Source organism: Hypanus sabinus, chromosome 10 (assembly GCF_030144855.1).
Source record: "Hypanus sabinus isolate sHypSab1 chromosome 10, sHypSab1.hap1, whole genome shotgun sequence".
In the NCBI taxonomy this organism is placed as follows: domain Eukaryota; kingdom Metazoa; phylum Chordata; class Chondrichthyes; order Myliobatiformes; family Dasyatidae; genus Hypanus; species Hypanus sabinus.
The window spans coordinates 59,312,014-59,324,868 of record NC_082715.1 but is presented as its reverse complement, the minus strand read 5'-3'; the positions used below and the strand labels follow the sequence as shown (position 1 = coordinate 59,324,868).

Here is a 12,855-nt window from a genome sequence, read left to right as displayed (position 1 = left end):
GAAAGGCAGGAAGACGATCTATGAGAAATTCCAAAATTGGGATCTACAAACATAGGATAAACTTTAAAAAAAAAACAGCATGAAATCTCTAAGTGGCTTTTATAGCCAGGGTGTTGTGAAAAATGCAAGTTGACATGAACAGAGTAAATGCTTTTAAAAAAATAATTATATAAGCATGAAAAAGAAACGAAAGATAAAAGAAATAGGATAGGAAGGAATACTTTGATTTGAATAGGAATATGGTAAATGCTAGAAATTCTCAGCACGATGAGCAGTACAGAGTCAGCATCTCCTTTCAACGATGAAGTAATTGAGCTGAGCTTTATTTCCATTCTATCTCAGATCAAATTTCAAAAGAAACATTGATTTAAACCATGATTTAATACAGTAAAGGTACTCAGTGAATGCGAATATAGTCCTTATTACTTTTTCTGTAAACTTTTATTTTTCATTATGGTACCCAAAAGAGATGACACATTTCCCTGCTAGCAATTGTTACTATATTTCTAATTAGTTTATTATGTTCGGGCAAATTATTTGAAATGTTAAAGTCTGGAGCGATATAAATGCAGCTTTTTAAACAAGAATACCATTATTCTGTATAAGAAGCAACAAACATCTAACTGTCAAACACAGCTTACCCTAAGTGATCATTCTTAATGCCATCAACGTATATACTGTATAGGTTGCTTTTCCTTTGCATATTGATCGTCAAAGGATTCCTCTAAATCTCTCAAATTAAGTATTTAGATTTTTACAGGCATAGAAACAACAGTGACTTCACTGACATTAGAAAACAGGGTTAATAAAAATAAGAGTTATACAGACAGAAAGTGGCCCTTCAGCCCAATTCATCCATGCCAGCAAGCTATCTACCTAATCTAATCAGTTTGCAGTTTGCAGTTGATACGAAGTTAGGTGGAGGGGCAGGTAATGGGAGGAAACGGGGAGGCTGCAGAAGGACTTAGACACATTACGTGCATGGACTAAATAGTTGCATGTTGAATACATTGTCGGGAAGTGTATGGTTACGCACTTTGGTAGAAGGAATAAAAGCACAGACTAGTTTCTAAGCGGGGAGAAAATTTAAAAATTCCAAGCGCGCACGGACTTGGGAGTCCTCAAGCAGGATTCCCTAAAGATTAACTTGCAGGTAGATTTGGTGGTGAGGAAGGCAAATGCAATGCTAGCATTGGTTTTAAGCAGACTAGAATATAAAAACAAGGATGTAATGCTGAGGCTTTATAAGACACTGGTGAGGCTTCACTTGGAGTACTGTGAGCAGTTTTGGGCCCCTTATTTAAGAAAGGACATGCTGACATTGGAGAGGGTTCAGAGGAGGTACATGAGAATCAGTCTAGGAATGAAAGGCTTGTCATATGTGGAGCGATTGATGGCTATTTGCTGGAATTTAGAAGAACGAAGGGTATCTGATTATAACCTATAGAATGTTAAAAGGCCTAAATAGAGTGGATGTGGAGGAAATCTTTCCTATGGTGGGTGAGTCTAGGTCCAGAAGGCACAGCCTCAGAAGAGAGGGATCCCCATTTAGAATGGAGAAGAGAAGGAATTTCTTTAGCTAGAGGGTGGTGAAATGTGGAATTCATTCCCACTGGCGGCTGTGGAGCCCAGGTGTATTTAAGGTGGAGGTTGCTAGGTTCTTGATTAGCTAGGTTGTGAACGGCTACAGGAAGAAGACAGGAGAATGGGTTGAGAGGGAAATGGATTAGCCATGATAAAATGTCAGAGCAGATTCAATGGACAGAATAGCTTAATTCTGCTCCTGTGCCCTATGGTCTTATGGTCTAATCAGAATTCTATGTGTGCTGCTTAGTAGCAGCTGCAAGAAGAGGGCATAGCCCAAGTGAGGATTCCCAATGATAGACGTCACCTTCAAATGGCAATTCCTCCTGTAGTTACTGATGCTGAGGAAGGGTGTGCCCATGCTGCATTGAGTTATGTCCACCACTTCTCAGTTACCTCTCCTACACATTTAAATGGCCATACAAGATCACTGATTCGTTCAGAATATGAGCCGGGGGGTTCTGGAATACAGTAGGAAACAATGGACTGAGTGTTGGGCTGAGAGAAAGGGCCCGGACACTGCAGCTGGACTGTAGACAGAGTGATTATCCAAAGCTAGGGTCTGGACTGCGAGCCAGGGTTCTGATTAGTAATACATTTCCCACTGCCTTCAAACTCACTGAATACACTAAAAAGTGGTTGTACTACTGTTACTACTGGTGGCATCCGTCGGTCTCGAGAGACCATGGATCTGCACCTGGAGTTTCCAGGGCACAGGCCTGGGCAGGGTTGTATGGGAGACCAGCAGTTGCCCAAGCTGCAGGCCTTCCCCTCTCCATGCCACCGATGTTGTCCAAGGGAAGGGCACTAGGACCCATGCAGCTTGGCACCGGTGACATCGCAGAGCAATGTATTGTTAAGTGCCTTGCTCAAGGACACAAACACGTTGCCTCAGCTGAGGCTCGAACCAGTGACCTTCAGGTTACTAGTCTGATGCTTTGCCTACTAGGCCACGCGCCAACACTGTGTAAACATGTAAAAAATGAAAAAGTGATAAAATGAGTTAAAAAAGTGAAACTGGATATTTATAACAGTAGCATCCAGTAGTCTATAGATAAGATAGACAGTCAGACTCTTTGCACTAGGGTAGAAGTATAGTATGTTGCCTGGATTAGTGGGAATGTGCTATAACAAGAGGTCAGACATACTGAATTTTCCCTAGAGTGGTGAAAGCCAAGGGATGGCCTGATAGAAGTTTTAAAATTATACAAGGCATAAATAGAGTAGACAGATGGTATCTTTTTACCAGGGTTGAAATATCTAATACTAGAGAACGTGGGAAGGGGGCAAGAAGGGAGGAAGTTTCCCTTTCACACAAAAGGTGGCAGGTCTAAGGATCAGGCAGTTTGACATAAATCACTTAATGAAAAGAAGTAAATTTCACCCATCAGTTCTATCACTTTCTCCCACATATGGTTCCAGTTCCACCTGCCCTTCATCGTTCCTCCACTTGTCCTAATATCACCTTCCATACTTTTCTGATTGCAACACCAGTGGCCATTGTACTCCTGCCTATCACTCACACGCATGACTTCACCTTCACCCTTCCCTCTCCCGACAGACCCCATCTACCTTTTATTCTACTTTTTTCTGTCTCCCTCCATATATCATCCACATGCCTCTCTCAACTCCACAACTCCCCTTCTGCTGATTATCCTTCACCCTGACTCAGTCCACTAGTCACCCACCAACCCCTGTTGAACCCATCTTTATACTGGCTATCTTCCCTCACCACCCTCAATCCTGATGCAGGTTTTTGACAATTCCTTTCCTGCTGCAGATGCTACCTGATCTGATAAGTTCCTCCAGCAGATTGCTTATTGAAAAGCAGTAAAATAGCTAAGGACCAAATTATAAAGGTAATGAACTTTGGATTACTAACTGAGTCACATGCAAATTGACAGAGGATCAATAACTTCAGAGAGCTGAACGAGTTCCTCAGAGACTGGAGTGGGAGATATGGGTTTCAATTTGCGGGACATTGGGGGTAAGGAATGCGTTCCACTGAAAAAGACTCTACTTGAATCAGGCTGGGACCAGTGAATTAATTACTGGTGCTGCAATAGGGACTTTAAAAGAAAGAGTTGAGAGAGGATGATTGCTCTGGTGAAGCTTAGAAAGTTAAAGAGACTTTAACATAACCCGAATGTTGACTGAACTTGGTCTTTTCTCCTTGGAACGATGGAGGATGAGAGGTGACCTGATAAAGGTGTACAACATAATGAGAGGCATTGATCATGTGGATAGTCAAAGGCTTTTCCCCCAGGGCTAAATGGCTAGAGTGCATAGTTTTAAGGTGCTTGGAGGTAGGTACGGAGGAGATGTTAGGGGTAAGTTTTTTACGCAGAGAGTGGTGAGTGCGTGGAATGGGCTGTGGGCGACGGTGGTGGAGGCGGAGACGATAGGCTCTTTTAAGAGACTCCTGGATGGATACATGGAGCTTAGAAAAATAGAGGACTATGGGTAAGCCTAGGTAGTTCTAAGGTAAGGACGTGTTTGGCACAGCTTAGTGGGCCGAAGGACCTGTATTGTGCTGTTTGTTTTCTATGTTTCTAATCTAGAAAGTTAATCTGACAAAGATAACCAGAATCTTTGAGCAAAGGAAAAATAGAGTCAGAGCAAAGAAAAGTGGCAAATTAAATACTCCTGGAGACTGACAGACAAAATGGAAGAGAAGGAGTGGTGTCTGTGACAATTAAAAATGGTGCAAAGGCTGTAAAGTCAAAGAATTCAGGCAATCAGGAAGTAAAATCAGTTTGAATGGAGCTCCACTTACACTGGCATGCTTGTCCACTGCCTTCTTTATAACCAAATTGAGACCAGATACTGATTTAAGGAATAGCTCATTACATTCTGCCTTTGCAGTCTCCAACCTGACAGCATGAAGACTCAGTCCTTTAACTTCCAATAACTGATCCTTTATCCCACCAGCTCCATCTTCACATCTCTTTCCCCTACACCATCCTTTCAAACTGTCCGGTTTTCACACATTCCTCCCTCCAGTACCCCTCCTCTCCTCCTTCTCTTTATTCCATGATTCACCATCCTCTCCTAACAGTTTCCATCTTCTTCAGATATTTGTCACTTCCACCTTATCATCTACAGTATCCAATGCTGCCGGTGGGCCAACTGTATTTCAGAGAGACCCGACGTAGATTGGGAGACCGCTTTATTAAGCACCTTCACTCCATCTGCCAGAAAAAGTGGGATCTCCCGGTGGCCACCCATTTCAATTTTTCCCATTTCGATTCCGACTTGTCAGCCCATGGCCTCCTCTACTGCCGTGAGGAACAACAGCTTATATTCCATCTGGGTAGCCTCCAGCGTCCTCTCTTCTTCACCATTCCCCAATCCTATTTCCCTATCTTACCTTATCTCCTTACCTGCCCATCACCTCCCTCTGGTGCTCCTCTCCCCCTTCCCTTTCTTCAAAGGCATACTTTCCTCCCCTAACGTATTCCCCATTCTCCAGACTTTTACCTCTTTCACCAATCGACTTCCCAGCTGTTTATTGCACCCTTGCCCCTCTCCTGGTTTCACCCATCACCTACTACCTTGTATTTCTTCCTCCATTCCTCCTACCTTCTTATTTGGGATTCTCATCTTTTATCTCTAGACCTGATGAAGGGTCTCGGCCCGAAGTGTCGACTGTATTCTTTTCCACAGATGCTGCCTGGCCTGTTGAGTTCTTCCAGCATTTTGTGTGTGTTGCTCGGATTTCCAGCATCTGCAGATTTTCTCTTGTTTAAGGTTGAAAGTGGTTTAATTCAATCTGAAACCAGAGTCTTCAGTTAAGAAGGCATGCTGTGCAAAAACTACATTAAAAGTTATTACGGTGAATTAAAAAATAACATTTGAAGTATTAACAGTTTAGAATAAATAAATATCCCTTTAGGGTGTAAAAATGCAACAGAATAAATGGTTTATCAGCAAGCTTGCCTTCATAGGTCAAAGCATAAAATGTAAAAGTTGGGAGGTTATCTTACAAATTTAGAAAACGTTGGTTAGGTCATATTTGGAATACTGTATTCTATTATGGTTACAGGAAGGGTGTGATTTTATAGGGGCTTAACCTGGACATCGCCTAGATTTGGAGCACCTTTCTAATAGGGAGAGACTTGATAGGCTAGGCTTATTTTTCCTGGAGAGATCAAGGCTGTAGGGTGACCTAATAAAGCTAGATAAAGTTACAAGAGGCATAGATAGTGTAAAGGCATCAAAACCAAGTGGGCAAGGGTTCATGGTGAGCGGAAGGTCTTTTAAAGGTGATTAAAAAAAAGATTTTTTTTTGCATTGAGAATGGTTGATACCTGGAAGTTACTATAGAGAAGGTCATGGAATCAGATATAGTTACTGCATTTAGAATTAGAATCAGATTTATTATCACTGACTACTGTATATTGTGAAATTTGTTGTTTTGTGATAGCAGTACGTGCAAGACAAAACAAGTTACAATAAATAATTAAATGTCTTCTGTCTCCTGTGCCTCCTCCCTGATGATAATAATGGGAAGAGGGAATGTCCAGAATGATAATGTTCCTTAATGCCTTAAGGACGGATGCCTTCTTGAGGCACTGCCTTTTGAAGGTCACCTGTCCTTGATGTGCTGTGCCCGTGATTGTGCTGGCTGAACCTACAACCCTCTGCGGCTTCTTTCGACCCCATGCATGGGAGTCTCCATTCCAGGTGGTGATGCCACCAGTTGGATTGCCTTCCACTGTTCATCTGTAGAAATTTGCTAGTCTCTAGTGACATAAAGAAACTCTCCATATTCAAATTATGAACCCCCTCAAATTAAGAGGTATTTAAACAAACAGCTAAGTAGAAAAGGCATAGAAAGATATAGACCAACTAGGATTAGTGCTGATGGACACAAGAGCTGCATATAGACATGGTTCTCCAAAGGGCCTGTTTCTTTGCCACACAATTCTATTGCTCAATTAGATGAAACATGAGCTGAAATCTTTATTGAATGGGATCAAATGATCTACTCCTGCTTTTATTTCTTGTGTTCTTATATTGCTAAGTGAATATATTCTTTAAATTTAAAGAAATGTCATGAAAATTTCCTAAGGAAGTACGCTTCAAAATTGTCCATAGATTTTGCAAAGACTTTCAGGATCTTTTTGATGATTTTTAAGTATGTTCCTGGTGAGGGATAGGGTTGCTGTCCACAGCCAGCTCTTTAGCATAATCAGTCCCTGATGGACCCTGTGGCCAAGAGGATGTGAAGATTGTTTGCCAAACAGACACATGGATGGGACTTGTCCTGCAAGCAGGTTGGCAGCTAATGAAGCTAATGCCGTTGGTGATGCTCCCCTGCCACCTCAGATCTCAGAGCAACATCAAAAAGAATATATAAGACTCTTTACAACATGTTCTCACTATTTGCAATGCTGTTTTGCACATTGGTTGTTTGTCAATCTTTGTCTGTTTATAGATAGCTTCTCATAAAATTCAATTGTATTTCTTTTTTCATGTAAATACCAGCAAGAAAATGAATCTCAAGGTAAGATATGATAAAATATATTTACTTTAATAATGAATTTACTTTGAAGTTTATACCATAAGACCATAAGACATCGAGCCAGAATTAGGCCATTCAGACCATCAAGTCTGCTCCGCCATTTCATTATCCCTCTCAAAAATCATTCCCCTGAACTCTGCCCATAACCTTTGACACCCTGATAAATCAACCTCTGCTTTAAATATACTCAATAACTGGCATCAACAGCTGCTTGTGGCAATGAATTCCACAGATTCTCTACCCTCTAACTGAAGAAATTCCTTCTCATGTCTGTTCTAAATGGACATCCCTCTAGTCTGAGGCATAGACCTCTGGTCCTAAACTCACCCACTATAGGAAACATCTTCCTTACATCTACTCTAACCAGGCATTTCAATATTTGATAGGTTTCAATGAGATTTCCCCACCCCACTTCTAAATTCTAGCAGGCCTGCAGCCATCAAACGCTTCTCATACATTAACCCTTTCATTCTTGGAATCATTCTCATAAAGCTTGTCTGGACCCACTCCAACACCAGCACAACTTTTCTTAGATAAGGGACCTAAAAGTGCTCAGAATACTCCGAGGGCAGCTGACCAGTGCCTTATAAAACCTCAGCATTACATCCTTGTTCTTGTACTTTAGTCCTCTTGAAATTACTACTAAAATTGCATTTGCCTTCCTTACCACCAACTCAACCTGCAAGTTAAACTTTAGGGAATCCTGCAGCTTGGATTTTTAGATGGGTGGGAATCTCGACAGCAGCAGTGAGAGACTGAAGATGTCCACGAGTTCTCCCACCAGTTGGTTGGCACATTTCAGTGCGTGGTAACGTACACCACCAGAGCCTGACGTCCTGTACAGGTTCACCCTCATGAATGATGTTCTGAAGTCAGTCTCCGAGACAGAGATCGCAGGATCACTAGATGCTGCACAAGTGTAGCTTTATTCTCCCTTTCAATGCACGTATTAAAGGTGTTTAGCTAGTCTGGAGTGAAGCGTCACAGCCATTCATGATCTTAGGTTTCGTATTGTAGGAAATAATGGCCTGCAAGTCCTGCTAGAATTGATGTGTATCCAATTCCAGTCTTGAATGACATAGATCTAGCACTCAGCAGACTACAGGGGGTACTAATCTCCCGGCTCATCTATGGCTTTTGGTTTGGGCATTGCCGGATGTTCTCGAAAGCGCACATGCATCCACACTGGCCTTGATGAAGATAATGACAACTGTGCAGTATTCATTCACATTTGGAGATGAATCCCTGAATATTGTTCGGTCCACTGACTCAAAGCAGACCGATGAGTGCTCCTCCGCCTTCCTTGACCATACCTTCAGTTATTACATGAATGAAGTCACAGAGAACTACTGATTCCAGCGAAATAGAGAGAGAGACACAAATAAACTGTCATCATTTCAGGTGGAGCCCCTTCAACACGTCTGGAATGGAAGGGGGAAGGAACCAGAAGAAGATGGTGGAAAGGGGAGAAATACAAGTTGGTTGGCAAAGCCAGTTGAGGAAGAAAGAGGGTGATTGGGCTGGGTGGATGAAGTTGGGGGAGAGTCTGATAGGAGAGGACAGTGGGCCATGGGAGAAAGAAAAGAGAAGGGGGATAGGCAGGTGAAGAGAAGAAAAGGGGGTAAGAGGGAAGCCAGAATGGGAAATGGAAAAATAAAGAGGGGGAAGGGAAAAGAAATTAACAGAAGTTAGAGAAATTTTTCAAGCCGTCAGATTGGAGGCTACCCAGATGGAATATGAGGTTTTACTGCTCCAACCTGAGACTGACCTCATTGTGGCAGCAGAGGAGGTCATGGACAAACATGTCAGAATGGGACTGGGGATTAGAATTAAAATGAGTGGCCACTGGGAAAACCTGCTAGTTGCAGATAGAGTGAAGGTGCTCAAGAATTCTCCTGAAACATCAACTGTCTATTCCTCTGTATATATGCCGCCTGAGATGTTGAATTCTTCCGGCATTTTGTGTGTGTTACTCTGGGTATCTAGATCCTCAGAATCTTCTGTGTTATCAATAAGGCCAAGCTAAAAGCTTAGACTCAGGAAGGTGACACAGTGACACAGCAGTTAGAGCTTTCCTTATGAAGTAGGAGATCTTTTTGGTCCTTCAAGCCTATGCTGGCTCTCAGGTAAAACCCATTAATTTTCACTGTAACCTGAGTAATCTATTCTCCCCACATTGCCATCAACTATCCCCATATTTTGTCTTCATCTGAACACAACTGACCCACCAAACTGTACTTCTTTGGGATGTAGGAGGAAACCTTCACAGTTGCAGATAGAATAGGTGAAGTTTCCAAAGACAGCAGCAGAACACATGACTGAACCCAGGTAGCTGGAGCAGGGAGACAGCAGTTCCATAGCTGTGCTGTCCTATCACCTAGATTCAGTTCTATCTCTGAGAGCAGTTTAAGAATACTTTCTGTGGGTTCCAGTTTCTTCCCATATGCCAATAATTAACTATCATGGTTAATTTAACTATCATGCACAGTAAGAGAAGTAAGTTATGGTGAGGTATATTCCTTCGGGACTCATGAGTAACATTTCATTTCTTTGCCACTGAGAGTTAAATCTGCCACATTTTGTAAGATCAGCAATATGAAGGCACCAATTGATTCATGATGTGGATAAATGCAATTGGAAGAAGGTGGGAATGGTGTAAACTGTAACCTCAACTCCTACCAATGCTGTGCGTTCTTGGAATTTGGTGATTGCCTACTAGCATTCATGATCTTGAAAGCAAATTGAAAAAAATATTAATTCTTTTAAAACAAGGAACTTCACACTGCATTTTTAATGATTTATGACATTTGTTGACAAGGTATAACTTCATTTCCTAGGTAAGATGAGGAGATGTAAAGTGCCATGAAAGAAAATCCATTCTTCAGTTCCATTGAGCAGAATGTATTGGTTACCCTACAGGGTGCTTTAAGTTTACCCTTAAACTCAGAGCACAAACTTCACCCACATGAACAGATGTAAATGAAAACAGAAACTATCAGAGCACTCAGTAGGTCAGGATTGTACACTGGGACTTCTTAGAACAGTACGGAAGGCCACAGAAAGATACAGCAGACTAGGAGTCAGATGGAATTTGACGTTACCACACCCATTCCTTCATCTGGGCACATGGCTGCTTTGGAGACTCAATATCAAATTCAACGATTTCAGGTTCTTTCTCTGTTTGTGTCAGTTCTGCTGCGGATTATCATTTCAATACTAATTCAATATTTCAATACTGAACAGCAAAAACAGGTAAGCCTGCCAAATTCTAATCTAATAGTGAATCATTTGGGAATCTACTCAGACTGGAGGAATGCCAAGCAATGACATGCTGAGCATGTCTATATATGTTTGCTCACAAATACTTAAACAGCTCTAATGGTGCGTGAACAATTGTTGGTGTGTGAACTAATTCCTACATTAATATTTGTCCTATTCATCAAGTTGATTATGCGGTTCAAATGAAAGAAAATTATTGGCTTTTCTACACTTAAATTTTGCAAAGTCTGCAGTTCAATTTGTTTTAGAAGTAACTTGTTACTAAATATTAGGTGTAAAAAAATTAATCGTCAGGGCAAATAGAATCATATCTCAAGAGCTATCAAAGCTCCTTGACTTCTAAACTGATCAACTGTTGCCATCAGACTTTCAAACCAGTTAGCTCTTGGCTGTAGAGCCATTGGGAATGGTTTAAACTAATAAGGCAGGGGCATGGGAACCAGCATGATAGAGCTGAGAATGAACCAGCAGCTTTACAAGTAGACGATGGGTGAGGAAAGACAAGCCAATGATTGGGTCCAAATGCAGTCAGTGCAAAGATTTATATTATACTACAGAGGCAAAATTCAAAAGGACAAAGAATGCAGGACTGAAGGTATTGTATTTAAATGCACATAGCATTCAGAATAAGGTGAATGAACTCATGGTGCAATTACAGATTGCTCAGTATGACATTGTGGGCATCACTGAGTTGTGGCTGAAATAAGGTCATAGTTGGGAGCTTAATATCAAAAAATACACTTTGTATCAAAAGGACAGGCCGAGAGGCATAGTTGGTGGTGTGGCTTTGTTGGTAAGAGATGGAATTACATCCTTTGAAAGAGGTGACATAGGGCCAGAGAATGTGAAATTTTTGTGGGTGGAATTAAGAAACTGCAAGGGTAAAAATATTATTGTGGGAATCATATATAGGCCTCCAAATAGTTCCAGGATGTTGGGTTGAGATTGCAACGGGATCTGGGAAGGGCATGTAATAAGGTTAATGTCACAATTGTAACACGGGGCTTCAATATGCAAGGGGTCTGGAAAAATCAGGTTGGTGTTATATTGCAAGAATAGGAATTTGTTGAATACCTACCAGATGGCTTTGCAGAGCAGCTTGTGCTTGAGCCTACTCAGGGAAAGGCTATCTTGACTGGGTGTCATGTAATAATCCAGATTTTATTAGGGAGCTTAAGGTAAAGGAACCTTTAGGAGACAGTGATCATAATATGATTGAATTCATACTGCAATTTGAGAGGGAGAAGCATAACTCACATGATCGGTATCACAATGCATTAAAGGGAATTACAGAGGCATGAGAGAGGAGCTTGCCCAGGGGTTTTGGAAGTATTGAAAGGGGATTACTGGTGGGGATAATGACAGAATAGAGGTGCTTGAAGTTTCTGGGAATAGTTCACAAAGCACAGGATAGCTATGTCACACAGAAGAAGTTCTCAAATGGCAGGGGAAGGTGACGGTGGCTGACAAGGGAATTTAAGGACTGTGTAAAGGCCAAGGAAGGGGCATATAATGGTGCAAAGTGAGTGGGAAGTTCAATGATTGTGAAGTTTTTTAAATCAAACAAAAGCAACTAAAAAAGCTATAAGAAGGATAAAGATGAAATATGAGGGCAACTAGCCAAAACTATAAAGCAAGATACTAAAAGTTTTTTTCAGTTGTATCAAGAGTAAAAGGGACATGAGAGTTCATATTGGATCACTGGAAAAAGATGTTGGTGAGGTAATAATGGGGGACAAAGAAATGGCTGATGAACTTAATGAGTACTTTGAGTCAGTCTTCACGGTAGATAACAATAGCAGTGTGACAGAGGTCCATGAGTGTTAGGGAGCAGGAGTGAGTGTCATTACAATTACAAAAGAAAAAGTGCTAGACAAACTGAAAGATTTTAAGGCGGAAAGGTCACCTGGACCAGATGGACTACATCCCAGAGTCCTGAGAGAGGTTTCTGAAGATGCATTGGTCATTATTATTTAAGAATCACTAGAATCTGGCATGGTTCCAGAGGAATGGAAAATTGCAGGAAGGGAGGAAGACAAAATAACAGAAATTTTAGGCCAGTTAGCCTAACCTCAGTGGTTCTGAAATTGTTGGAGTCCATTATTAAGAGTGAGGTTTTGGTTTACTTGGAGACTAAGCCAAAGCCAGCATGGTTTCTGTAAATCAAAATCTTGCCTGACAAATCTGTTAGACTTCTTCAAGGAAATAACAAGCAGGATGAACTTAGGAGTGGCAGTGGCAAAGTTTGCAGATGATATGAAGACAAGTGGAGGGGTAGGTAGTGCTGAGGAAGCAATACAATTGCAAAAGGACTTAGACAAATCGAAAGAATAGGCAAAAAAGTGACAGATGGAATACAGTGTTAGGAAATCTGCAGTGATGCATTTTGGTAAAAGAACAATTGTGCAGACTATTATCTACATGGGAAGAAAATTCAAACATCAGAGGTGCAAAGGGACTTAGGG

At 41.4% G+C, this 12,855-nt stretch overlaps 1 long non-coding RNA gene across 2 annotated transcripts in view; it reads right to left on the bottom strand.

Moving 5' to 3' along the window:
* Positions 1-12,855, bottom strand: part of LOC132400692 (uncharacterized) — a 99,161-nt gene that overhangs the window by 71,215 nt on the left and 15,091 nt on the right. For both annotated transcript variants that reach the window (XR_009514337.1, XR_009514336.1), the window contains one exon: positions 5,167-5,356. This is a non-coding gene — a long non-coding RNA (uncharacterized LOC132400692). The remainder of the gene's footprint in view (positions 1-5,166; positions 5,357-12,855) is intronic.